Source organism: Sitodiplosis mosellana, unplaced genomic scaffold (assembly GCF_009176505.1).
Source record: "Sitodiplosis mosellana isolate CC-2019 unplaced genomic scaffold, AAFC_SMos_1.0 Smas_scaffold_6197, whole genome shotgun sequence".
Taxonomy (NCBI): Eukaryota; Metazoa; Arthropoda; class Insecta; order Diptera; family Cecidomyiidae; genus Sitodiplosis; species Sitodiplosis mosellana.
In genome coordinates this window covers 4,315,540-4,327,845 of record NW_022601438.1, presented here as the reverse complement: position 1 = coordinate 4,327,845, position 12,306 = coordinate 4,315,540, and the positions used below count along the sequence as shown (strand labels likewise).

Sequence of the window (12,306 nt, the reverse complement as noted above, 5' to 3'; positions counted from 1 at the left end):
TATTGGAACATTAAATCTAATGAAAAATGCTTATGGAATCGGAAAATCCACATACCGAGGTACATATACACACACACACATCCGCTTCCACACAACAGATAAAACCGAGACATGTGCACACAATTTTCTAAAGTAGATGTGAAAATTACCGTAGAAAAACTATTACCATGACTTCAATCAACAGTCGACCTGAAGTGAAATGCATTTTGCGGGTTGTTTGCGGCAAATTCCACGAAATGAAATTCCACCATATTTTTGCTTTAACATTAAATCACATGAGCAAATATTTTGATATGCTCCTTCATACTCGCGGATTTGCTTCTTCTTCCTCTTGTGTTTCACAAGGTAAATACTTATCAGACGATGAAAGGTTGTTAACCGTTGCGATAATACGTTCTAAAAGCTCTTGCCCAATATTCATCTACTTTCAAATGCAATCTCGAAAAGAGAAATCATTGCCAAGAATAAAAGCCATTGATTGCGACTTTTGTCCTTTTCCTTGAATTTTGAAATACACAAATTCTTTTCTTTCTTTTTCGCACCCACCCCACGGTTCACATGTCTTTTGTTTTCTTCTGTATGTGCTTGCGAAGCTTGTGTGAAAATGTATTGCTGCATCGCAGAAAGAAAAAAAAAATACAAACACACAATCACAAAGTTGCTTGTTCAGTTGTCATCAGATCAGTAATGCTAAATAAACTTTTATGTTGATGATGTTCCGGAATGTGTTCATTTCTTCTTTTTTTTATTTAGTTGAATTGTGAAGCATATTTAGTTGTTATCTTGACATTGCTGTCGATCTATTGAGATGTAAATGCGTCAATCATTTCCTCACATTCGGCGTCGCCACCGCTTCTCACCGTCTGACGCTCATTCAAAAATCCCAATGAACGGAACGCAAATCATACATAATAGAATTTCACACGTGTGAATTTGAACATACAACCTTGGGGGAAAGAACTATTGGTATATTTACTTCATTGACACAGGCATTTGCACTGCGTTCCGTAGTGTTATTGTTGTTGTTTTCTTCTGTTTCTTCGTCTCATTCGTGGCGAGCAGGAACGACAGTTGCAAATACGCACATTTTATTGACCATATTTGCATGCATTCGCAGCTAGTTATTCAGCGTATTGACACGCATTGACGCTTATTGATCCAAACTCGGTGGAATATGCGATTATTTACAATATTTATATTTTCATTTACTCAGTTCTTTCCCCCTAGCATACAACTCGCTTGAGAGACGATGGTGTCATGTGGAAGAAGATATATCTATCTCTCATCACATCGCTCGCATCACAAAATCTTACTGTATACCAATTGCAAAATGGGCTATTCTTCTCGACTTCCGTCAAACCGGTTCACGATTGATTCTCTGTGCTTTTTAGTGACTGAATGCATGAGTGTGTGTGTGTGTGTGTGTGTGTGTGTGTATGAGAAGGAATTGTGTTTGTGTGAGAATTAAATGTGGCCCTGTGTTCGTGTCCCTTTGAACACATTCACCTTTCAATTCGATGCGGGAAATGTGTGAATGTGTTTATTTTTATGCACACATAAAATGATGTTGTCGAAACGATGCGAATGGCGGAAAGACGCTTCAACAAAATGAATTATTGCTTAGGTGAAATCGCGAGATAGAGATGTTAATGTGCATTTATTCGATTCATACATGACAACATTCATCGTACACCGCATTTCACAAATGGTGTTCCACTGTGGGCCCGAGTGTAATTGAAATAGATGCGGCAAACAAGTAGAAGAGGAAGAAGAAGAAGCAAAAATGGTGTACATCATTTCGCCGCATGATTTTGATGGCTCGTGTACCGTTCCGGAAAATTGATTAAATAGAAAAAAAGAGCAATAACCCTTAAGGAAAATATCACGTAAAGCGGAAAAAGAGTGAACATTTTCGACTCATCGAATAGTACAGCACAGCACAACAAAACACATCGCCGCACATTTTCACAATACACTCTCATACATATACACACGTTTAAGCATTACTCATACTGGAGCTATTAATGTTGTTGTGTGTCGTTTTTTCGGCTCTCTTCGTTATTCCGGCACAAGTGATAAAATAACACGACTCAAAATGGAACGTCATGTGATGTAACTAAGACAGAAACAACCATCAATGGCTTGTTGCATAAAATCCGTTTTGGCACACGTTTTCAAAATGAAAAATTACATTTACAAGATTAAAACTGACTCATGTTGATATTGCTGCTGATGCTCTATTCTTTTTCATTCTCTCCTCTGAACGCAAGAGCTTCCGTAAAAGAGCATCAAAATCATTTTCATGACTTGAAAATTTCCTTTTTTTCTCTGTCTCTCTGTGTTTATGCCAAAAAGTTAAATTTTCAACTAGAAAATGATTCACCATCCTTATTAATTCTGTTTAATCTGTTAAATTTTAAATCTGTACAAAAGTCATTACAATAGCAGAAATACGACTTCAAAAGTGGTCTTATATAACAGACCAATGCTAAACCGATATCTTCACTGTTTAATTCTTCTTCTTTTTTTCATTTAAAATACCGAACGGTAAAATACAATCAAATGTTCGAACTAGTGAACGCATATTTGATTTCATGGAAAAATGGGAGAAAGTGTCTGCACACGCACAGTAGGATATAAGATTTCAAAATTTGGTAGCGCACAAAAGCAGCAGCGGGAACAGCGACAACGACGACAACCGATGGCGATGGCAATCATCAAGAGTCGAGAGTTGTATATGGGCGAGGGTGGAATGGTTTAGAGTGTTTTTTTTTTTGCTCTTTCATCGGGCAAAAATGAAATGGAATCGTAATTTATAATATGGAAATAGGCGAATGCCTAACAGAAGTATCCAAATCCATTGAGAATGATTGTTGCCTATTGTTTTCAAGCTAAGCCGCTCTACGGCTTACGATGCCTTTAAATGAATTTTCACTCAGTCACACACTCAATCGCTCTGTGTTTCTCGCTGTGTATATGTAATCGAAATATCGGTTTTGTCGATACCAATTCACTGTCCGCTGGCAATATCTAACCAAAAACGAAATGTTGTTAACCATTGTCACACAGTGTGTATGTCAGTGTCAGTTTGGCAAGCGAGAAAACGCACCAGTCAAGCAGAGGCAAAATGGAATAGAGAGAGAAACCGAGCCGCATAAATAAATACAATTTCCAAGCATTCAAATCGAATGCCGAGTGAAATGACAATAGTAATGGAAACCGATTCTGTAATATGAATCCGCGAAAAAGGATCCGCAGGCGATAAAATAACATGAGCAAACACCACACACATACACATCCCAAAACTACAAGCACATCACACAAAATGGCACGAACCCACAACCGAACTAGAGAAAGAGAAAAAAACAAACGGAATAAATTGGATAAAATAAATATTGTTTTCATCTTGATCGAGAAGAGCATACAATAATTTTTTTTCTTCTTCTTCTTCTTCTTCTTCTTCTTCTTCAGTTGTTCTTGCTCTCGTTCGGCGTGCATGTGTGTGAGCACATCTTCTGAGCGCGCTCAACGTTTCGTATCATCATCATCATCATCATTGCTGCCGCCGACATCGTCGTCGTAGTTGTTGTCGTTGCTTTACTCATTCATTCATTCATTGAACCGTGCACACGCACAATCGCAATCATGCTATATTCAACCTATTCAATCGGGCACTCGAAACATAGAGAATAGTAAACAACGGTGCATATACAATATTGTACATTTGTACCGAGCCACCCACGGTGTATGTGCACAGTGTGTGAGTGCGCGTGTTTGTTTTGAGCGGAGATGGAGACATTTCCAGTGAGAGCCAAAACACTAAAACCTTATTCTATGGAAATTTATATATGTAGCGGGAGAGAGAGATGCTGCGGGGCCAACAGGCAATATAGCGCTAACACCACTCACACTCTCACCACCGCACAAATATTTCCACTAAAAATATGGTAGAAAGAGTGAACACATAAAAAATCAGGATTTACGATGGCTTCGGCCGCTTATTAAAAACCATCCCATGCTAACGAACCGCACTGGGGCGGAGGGTTAACGAACTTACATTACAGTCAGACATTGTTTATGTTTGAATCATAATATGGCGCCTTTTCGGCAAGAAAACAAACAAACAGCGCACCAGCTCACCGCGTCTCACATTCACTCATTCATTCACTCGCTGATTCCATATCTGGCTATCTCAATCGCCTCGTCGTCAACCTTGGAAAAACTGCATCAATTCATTAGGCATTCACGTTCCCAATTTGCCGTGTTGCTGTGTGTGTTTGTGTGTATGTATCGCACTGTACTCATCACCGTGTGGAATATTGTCGCTTGAGGTTGTTTTGTTATTTTCGTCTTTTATGACGGTTTATTTATTTGTTTAGTTTGTTTCCATGTCGGTTATATTAGTCGACAGAGATGTGTTTGCATTTACACCATTCTTTTCGCACATTTTTGGCTCTTCGGCTTCAATTTCCCATTGCATACCATCACAACTACCCACCCCCACACGACATTCGACACATTTCATTTTCTCTCACTCATTTCGAGCAATTGCTTTGCTTAATTTTCTAATTTGGCTCACTATATATCTTGCTTGTAACGGATTGATGAGAGACAAAATCTTCCACCTGGCTCATTTCGCGTACCAGATTGAAATGAACGAATTGCTACGAAACGAACAAATTAGGAACGGCTGAAGAAAAAAGAAGCCAAACACAGCAATGCTGACGACGATGAAGAAGAGGTAGAAGAAGCAGAACCGTAATGAAATAGGCAAAAGAGCGAACAAATGGTTCAACACTCGAAGTGAGCATTGGATCAGAGGCACATAAAGAAAAGAAGAATAAGACGTCGGAATAAAAAAAAACAGCGAAGATGATGCGAAAGTTGTGAGACGAAAGAAAATGATGATATGGAATGTTCATTAAGCGTTAACATGAAACATTCGCATTAGTTTTTCCTAAGAACTAGCGCGTTTGAATATGCGTGAACTACATGACAATCAAATGCCGTTCTTATTTGATACTTGAAACTCGTTGTCTCGGCGTGTGATAAAGACAGAGAAATACGTCTCTTTCTTGAGATTGCTTGCCTGCTCTCTCTCTCTCTCTCTCTCTCTCTCTCTCTCTCTCTCTCTCTCTCTCTCTCTCTCTCTCTCTCTCTCTCTTTCATTAACTCACACACACACTCTCTTCCACTCTCACGCTCCTGTTCCACACTAACTCGAAAGAATTCTGCAACGTTTTACTTTGCTTCTTTGTTATCTCGCATACTTTGTTTTAATTGCATTTGGGAATGATGCTGCTGTTTTTTGCTCGTTCTCACTCGCATTTTATATATATCCTGCTTACTCTCTCTCTCTCTCTTTTCTTATATCGATTGTTGGTTAAACGATAAACAACGCATTGCCACCGAAACGAAAATGCGCGGCCGAAAGCATGAAAGGAAGAAACGACCGAAAATACAACAAACTTCGAAGGAATTTCCGAATAAAACGAAGGATTCAAAGTCAGTTTATGCTTCGATGCACATGGACACGATGGGTAGGAGTGGTGGAGTAAAAGAGAGATCAGATGATGGTGTGTAGAGAAGTGAAATTACGATAAGAACACACCAAAAACGCGGCAAAATGACGCGGCGCGTCCCATCAAATTAAATCGTTGAAATAACTACGAAAACAATAAATTGCCACAATCAAATTATCACGATTCATTCAACGTGTCAAAATGTGTACCATATTTATTGTTGTGTGCCAGCACCGTGTGCATTTCAAACCTCCGACCAAGACGAAAACGGACGGGAATTTTCTTTATCCAATTTTTAATGCCTGACAACACAGCACATTTATTTTTTCGGATAAATTTTTTTCTTGTTCTATCGAAACGAAAACACACTTGAACAAATTCCGACGGGGAACGAGAACGAGCAAATGAGAATGAAGAAGAAAATGTCTAATTAGGACCAAAAATAATGGATACTTTTTTTGTGTGCAGAAATTCATGTGTTCATTGTGATTTGCGATGTGAAATTGACACTGCCGATGGCCATAAGCTCTTTCATCACCGTAAAAGTATAGTTGATGTGTCGATGGTATGATATCGACTGTATTGATATATATATATATATATATATATATATATATATATATATATATATATACACTTTGGATATAGTTTATTCAAGCCGGAATTACACTGCAACACGTCACACAGCACACGATTTCATTCTATTACGAATCCAATGGGAGCAACAACAAAATTCAACGCTGTTGTATTTATGTGTTGTTGTTGTTGTTGTTGGTGTTCGTTTTTTTCTTCAAATTCTTTCCATTCATTCACGCTCTGACCGAATTTATTGAACTCTTTCGCCGAGATGAACCTTAGCAGTGGCGAGTGGAGTTACCAATGCAAAAAAAATCGAGTTTTGCTGGACGAAAAAAAAAAAGCAAGATAGAAACAAAAACACACAGACACGTTTGTAACATGTATGTGTTGCTTTGACTTTGACTTCGGTGTGTACAACACGAAACGCTAAACTGATTCAATTAAAGTTGATTGTAAACACACTGCTCTATACCTATTCAAACAAACAAACTGAATGAATCGTATGCGAATTATTCGGCTTTTGAATTAAAAATTATTTTGTAAACTTGATTGCTGCTTGTGTATTGATCAACAACAACAAAAAATATTGACAATTGATTATTTTCTACATAGAAATTGGTTGATTTATTTTCTCTCACTTGTAATTCATGTGGTGTTCTTTGAATTCCAGGCAAAGACAGCCAACCAGAAAAAAAGGAACCAACAACCAACAAATCGGGAAAAACAAATTTCTTTTTGTCACTATTTCGCTCACTTTTCGTTTAATTCAAGCATTTAAATCGGAAATTTAGTTGTTTACTACGAACATTTGCACAAAATACACCAAATTTACTTGAACATTTTATTGAGTTTCTTTCTTTGCAAATAAATCGGAACAATTTCCATTGCACATTGTGTTGTTGTTCGTCTTTTTTTATTTTCTCTTCAATGTAAAATATCGTCATCAAAATAATGTTTTTGAAGTTAAAGTTTTCGGAATTTTTGTGGCGTTGTCGTTGGTTGTGTGTGAATAAAATGACGTTTCACATCGATCTGAAGTGACGATTTTCAAAGCAACCCAACTCAATGTAGACGAAAACGGCCAGACACATTGCCGCATGCACGCATTCGTTTGCGCGTGGATGGCATTCAGACTCTGCCGCCTATGTTATTGCTACACACACTCGAGCGGTTGTGTTACCGTGATCACGTGACCTCTTCGCCGCATTCTATGCTCGCTCCATGTGTACCACACATATAGACGTGTACCGTGTTGTAGTCCTCATAACGACGCAACACACATACATATGCGGCGGTCGCTTATCACACACACACACAACATTTCTTCGGAAGCACACCATTCAGCCACCCATACGAAGAGTCAAATGGTAAAAACTGAAGGCAAATGAAAATTCAATTTCCAATATTACATTTTAATTCCATTTTTTAATGAAAATAAAAACTTATTTCTCATTCAATTGATTAAAAATACATTTGTTCCATTCATTTGCTTCGATAACAATCTCTGTATGGCAATGATATATAAATGGGCTCGATATGAGGTGAGCAATGCATTAAAATCCATTGGAAAATGGTTTGCCATCCAGTTTAATGGTACCTACAATGTGTCTCTTTTTGTGTAGTTGAATGAGTTTTGAATGTGAGCGTTGGATAAAAGAGTGCAACGCGCGTTCATCTGCGAATGCATTACAACATGGATGGAGAGAGTGGAGTTGAGTCGAGTCGAGTCGAGTCGAGTGAAGTGGAGTAAAGCGTGCATGTATGAATGAGTGTGAGTTTCACATGCTGCGAAACTGTTTTGGGCTGATATTGTTTTTGTAATGAAAATTATTGACAGTGGTTTGTCGTTGTCGCCCATGTCTGCATTACACAAACGCCATCGACGGGTGTACGCGAGCGCAGAACACATGCCGCACAGACAATGTTACAAAATGTGTACGCTGTATGCTGCTTGATGCTGCTACCATCACTTTCGGCAAGGCGCACACCAATTCGTTTTATAACTATGTTGTGTATATGCAAGGAAATAGCGGGGAAAAGAGTGAACGAACGAACGCGATTGAACGCGGATAGAGCATACCGACAACTCGGGAACGCAACAACACAAACGGATATATAGATTGTTATTGCAAACGATATGACGTTACATGGTTTACCATTCGAAATGAGCGTACGCAAGAAAGAGAAAGACAGCCAACAGAGGAAAAAAAAACAACGGCAACAAAACTCTGTGAAGTGAGAATAGTGAGAATACAGAAAAAAATTCTCTTCTTCTACTCACGATTACGATGCGCACGCAAAACAACAAATCTCTTCACCATACATCCGCTGGAGAGTTGGCGGCTCGTGCGATATAACTTTGAAATATCATATCAAATGGAAACTGCACAAAAAGTATCCTTTTTTCCCGTTAAACATTTGAATATGTTGTTTCTTTTCGTTGGTTTTGTTGTTGTTGGTTGCGAGTTCAATGAGTTTGAACATGGTTTTTGTTGTTAATGTTTTTGTTGTTGCTGCTACTGTTGTAAATATTGAGTGCACATACAGTTGATGCGCTGAAATTGGCTCTTAAATGAAGAGCTCACGAAATGCTTCATGTCTTGTAATTGCAGAAAAGTTCTGTTGATTGAAATATGTGTGTGTAGTGTGTACACTGTGTACATGTGTACATGTGCGCATATTTGTACAAATAACGCCGTCTAAGGGGACATTTTTCGAATACTGTGTAATAATAGCAGACTACATTTTATTTTCTCTAACAAAACCATAAATATTTGTATTCGCTTTTCATTTTGGACCGGTTCCATTTTGGCCAAGATGTTGTTGATCCGCTTTCAATTAGGTCATAGATAAATATGTCTTTATTTATATCATTCGGTTGTATGTGCATTTTGCGGCCACACAATTACATCCAGAAACCATACGGAAGGATGAGAGAGAGAGAGAGAGAGAGAGAGAGAGAGAGAAGTTTAACGACTTGTCTATTTGCGGGACGGTAAGCGAGCGTATTTCAGAGCTCATCTGTTTTGTATTGGGCTCGTTCGAGCGTATGACATCCAAATAGATACAATCAAAGATGATTTGTTTGAAAACCTTTTTTTTTTGTTTTCTGTTTTCATTCTGTCTTCCTCCTCATGTCTCATCTTCTCTATGGCAACACATAGTGCTTGTTTTGTTCGTTTTTTTCGGACGGGCTTTTAATTACTTGTGCTCAGTTTCACTGACAAGTGACCATTCGAGAAAATCATCGATCTCATTTAACAAACTGCTGCGAAAATTACCAATCGAATACATACATATATCAAACGCCATACATATGGTATGGTTGTGTGACGAATTTCGATTAATTTATTTGAAGTGGGCATTTTTCTGTGGAATGGGGCTAGTGAAAACGTGATCGAACATCCTTCCTATTAGGATTGTTAATGCAATCGTTTGTCCCGTTGAGAGTCGTTGTCGAGGTTTGAAAGCGCGAAATGCGTCGTCCAGTTTGTTTTACCATTTCATCCCAATATATATCTGATGCGTACCGAAAATATATTCGAAAAAATCTGTCATCGCAATCCGTTGGAAAACGCGCCTATGTATGGTATATACACATGTGTGTGTGTATATATATCAATGTAAATTGTGTGCTTGGCCTCAGTTGAAGCTTTTACGCCATGCGAATAAGCATCAACAGCAATGTCGTCATACACACGATACCAAAACAACATCAAAACTTTCGATTCTCTCATATCTATGCGAAATTGTGTGGGAGAGAAAGGGTGAACCAGAGAGATGAGGGAAAAACGAAATATTCAATGCACGTTTCTATAATATTTATACACGAATATTCGATGAAAGTGTATTAAACCATTCATCAAATGCAGCAGCAGCAGAGAGCACAGCAGCAACGACCACTGAGCGTGAGGAAGGGAGAGAGAGAGAGTGAGCGCAAAATGGCACAAAAAATAACCACTTCCTATAGTAGAATTTTGCTTCGTAACCCGAACGAAGAATGTGAAGCGCCAGGCTAAAAGCCATTCTCCAAACTTCTTCGATTGGGACGTATCAAATGGTCCATCATTTTATAAATGAAACTTTTTTTTATATGTATTCAACTCCCAATCGCTTTTGGCCAAAACGATACACACGGAATCGAGAATACGAAGAGTTTCACTTTGAACATTACGTGACGAAATAGTTCACATACTAAACGGTCTTAATTCTCCAGAAGCCAATTCAAAACATTTTAAAATTGGGCCAAAATGTGAACACGCCGGTTCATTCATTGAGTTGAAAATTTCGAGAAACAAAAAAGCGCTCGGTTCTCCATGCGCCTTCGTTTCCTTCAAACAAACAAGAAATAAAATCAAAAAAAAAAAATTCCATCAAATTCGCCACCAATTTACGATTTTATTGCCAAAGTTGAACCGTCAACAAACAGCTGTCTCAACTCTCTTTGAGTTCTCGTTTCGTCCGAGTGGAAGTCAAGGCTTTGAAAAAAAAAACAAATGCATCCAATAACAAATAACAATCTCAATATAGAAGAAAAACAATTTTTTCCACATATATTATTTTAGTATGTTGAATATTTTTTTAATGAAATTTTTCTTGGACATCGGAATGATGCGAAAAATGTATTGCAAAATAACTCGTTTGACCGCTTCAAATCGAGAAAACAATTTACATCAATTTTCAGAATCTTTGCGAATTAGATCGGAACAATTTTAATCATTTTGTACATTGGAATTTCTACTACAAACCCAACTTACTTGGAATTCTCTCGTAATCTCCAAATTTACTGCGTCCCTTCATTTCTCCCCGCTTTCTTAAATTCAAATCCAAATGTATGACGAACACTTTGGTACAGCTCATTTCCCATGTATTTGATGTACTTTCTAAAAAGTGCATAAAAATCTAGTGAAAATCATTTGAAATCAATCACACAAGAAACGCGCACGCTACTTGAGATTGATTTCGCCAAGATTGTATAAGAAAACGAGTCTGGTTCTTTCAACAGAACGTGCATTATCCGATAATGACATGCACGTTTAGTGAGCAACGACGACGACGAAGACGACGCTTGCAGCAGCAACAGCAGCAGCAATAAACGATGGCAGAGGAAAAACGAGTACAGCTTACATATTCCGACAACGCTTCGCATGAATTACTGAAAAATGTCAGTCAGTGCAATTTATCTACGGCATGTAGTTGTGTGTATGTGTGTGCGGCGCGGATTACACTGAAATTCATATAGAGCTTTGATGTCTGATTTGCATATGATTAAAATGTTCTCCTTTTCCTCAGAAGCATTGGCCATTTTTTCATTCCTTCTTTTTTTTCTTTTTCTCTTCTTTGCTCTTGGCATTCACTCACTGCATTTATCATTTAGAAAGTTTTGACTCGGCATGTGAAATACCCGAGCATAAGTTACACTTGAAATTATCGTTTAGTGTGCTCATTGCTCGCGAGAGAGAGAGAGATAGAAAACGAGCAACGATTAATGAAAATCAGCTACCCCATTTCACATGCAAACGTTAAGTTTTATTAATTTTGTTGCGTTGCTACTTTGTGGTGGATGGATATTGGCTTTGTTGGATTCGCTGCTCTTATTATTATTATTTTTTTGTTCCTAAGCTGGCGACACGAAATATTAGATTGCAGCAGTTGTTTTGGCACCGGCCCGCGGATATCCGAGCAGGATGAATAGGATAGAATGACCATGGACAAACAATAACTAGAACCAGCAAAAGATTCCCATTTCAAAAGCCATTGACTACAATTTATGAATGTTAATTTAATACATTATGAAATTCGAGCGCAATTGTTAGCCAACACCGGTGCTAAAATATACAGTAGAGGGTGGAGGATGCATGTTTGCTTGCTTGCTTGCAATGATTGGATGGTTGGCCCAGCATACACAGCAGTGATAATCTGAAAATTTCCCTTCAATCGGAATGTTTATAATAAATAAAGTGCAAAAATAAAATGAAAAAGAGCAGATAGATAGAAAGAGAGTGAGTGTTTACGGTTCGCTCAGCAGGGGCCTGTTGCACAGTACTGTTACAATTTTTGTAAATTGTAATTGTAATTGTAAATACAATTCGTTGTAAAATTGTATTTACAATTCTACAATAATTGTAAAATTGTATTTACAATTGTATTCACAATTTTACAATAATTGTAAAATTGTTTTTCAATAATGAATGTGACAGTCAAA

The 12,306-nt window shown here is 37.9% G+C and overlaps 1 protein-coding gene across 1 annotated transcript in view; it reads right to left on the bottom strand.

The window, feature by feature from the left end:
• The window catches only part of LOC129577212 (protein O-mannosyl-transferase Tmtc3), a 48,545-nt gene extending 41,231 nt beyond the window's left edge, over positions 1-7,314 (bottom strand). The window contains exon 1 of the mRNA XM_055463857.1: positions 6,740-7,314. The gene's annotated coding sequence lies outside the window, so the exon portion shown is untranslated. The remainder of the gene's footprint in view (positions 1-6,739) is intronic.
• Between the last annotated feature and the right edge of the window lie 4,992 nt (positions 7,315-12,306).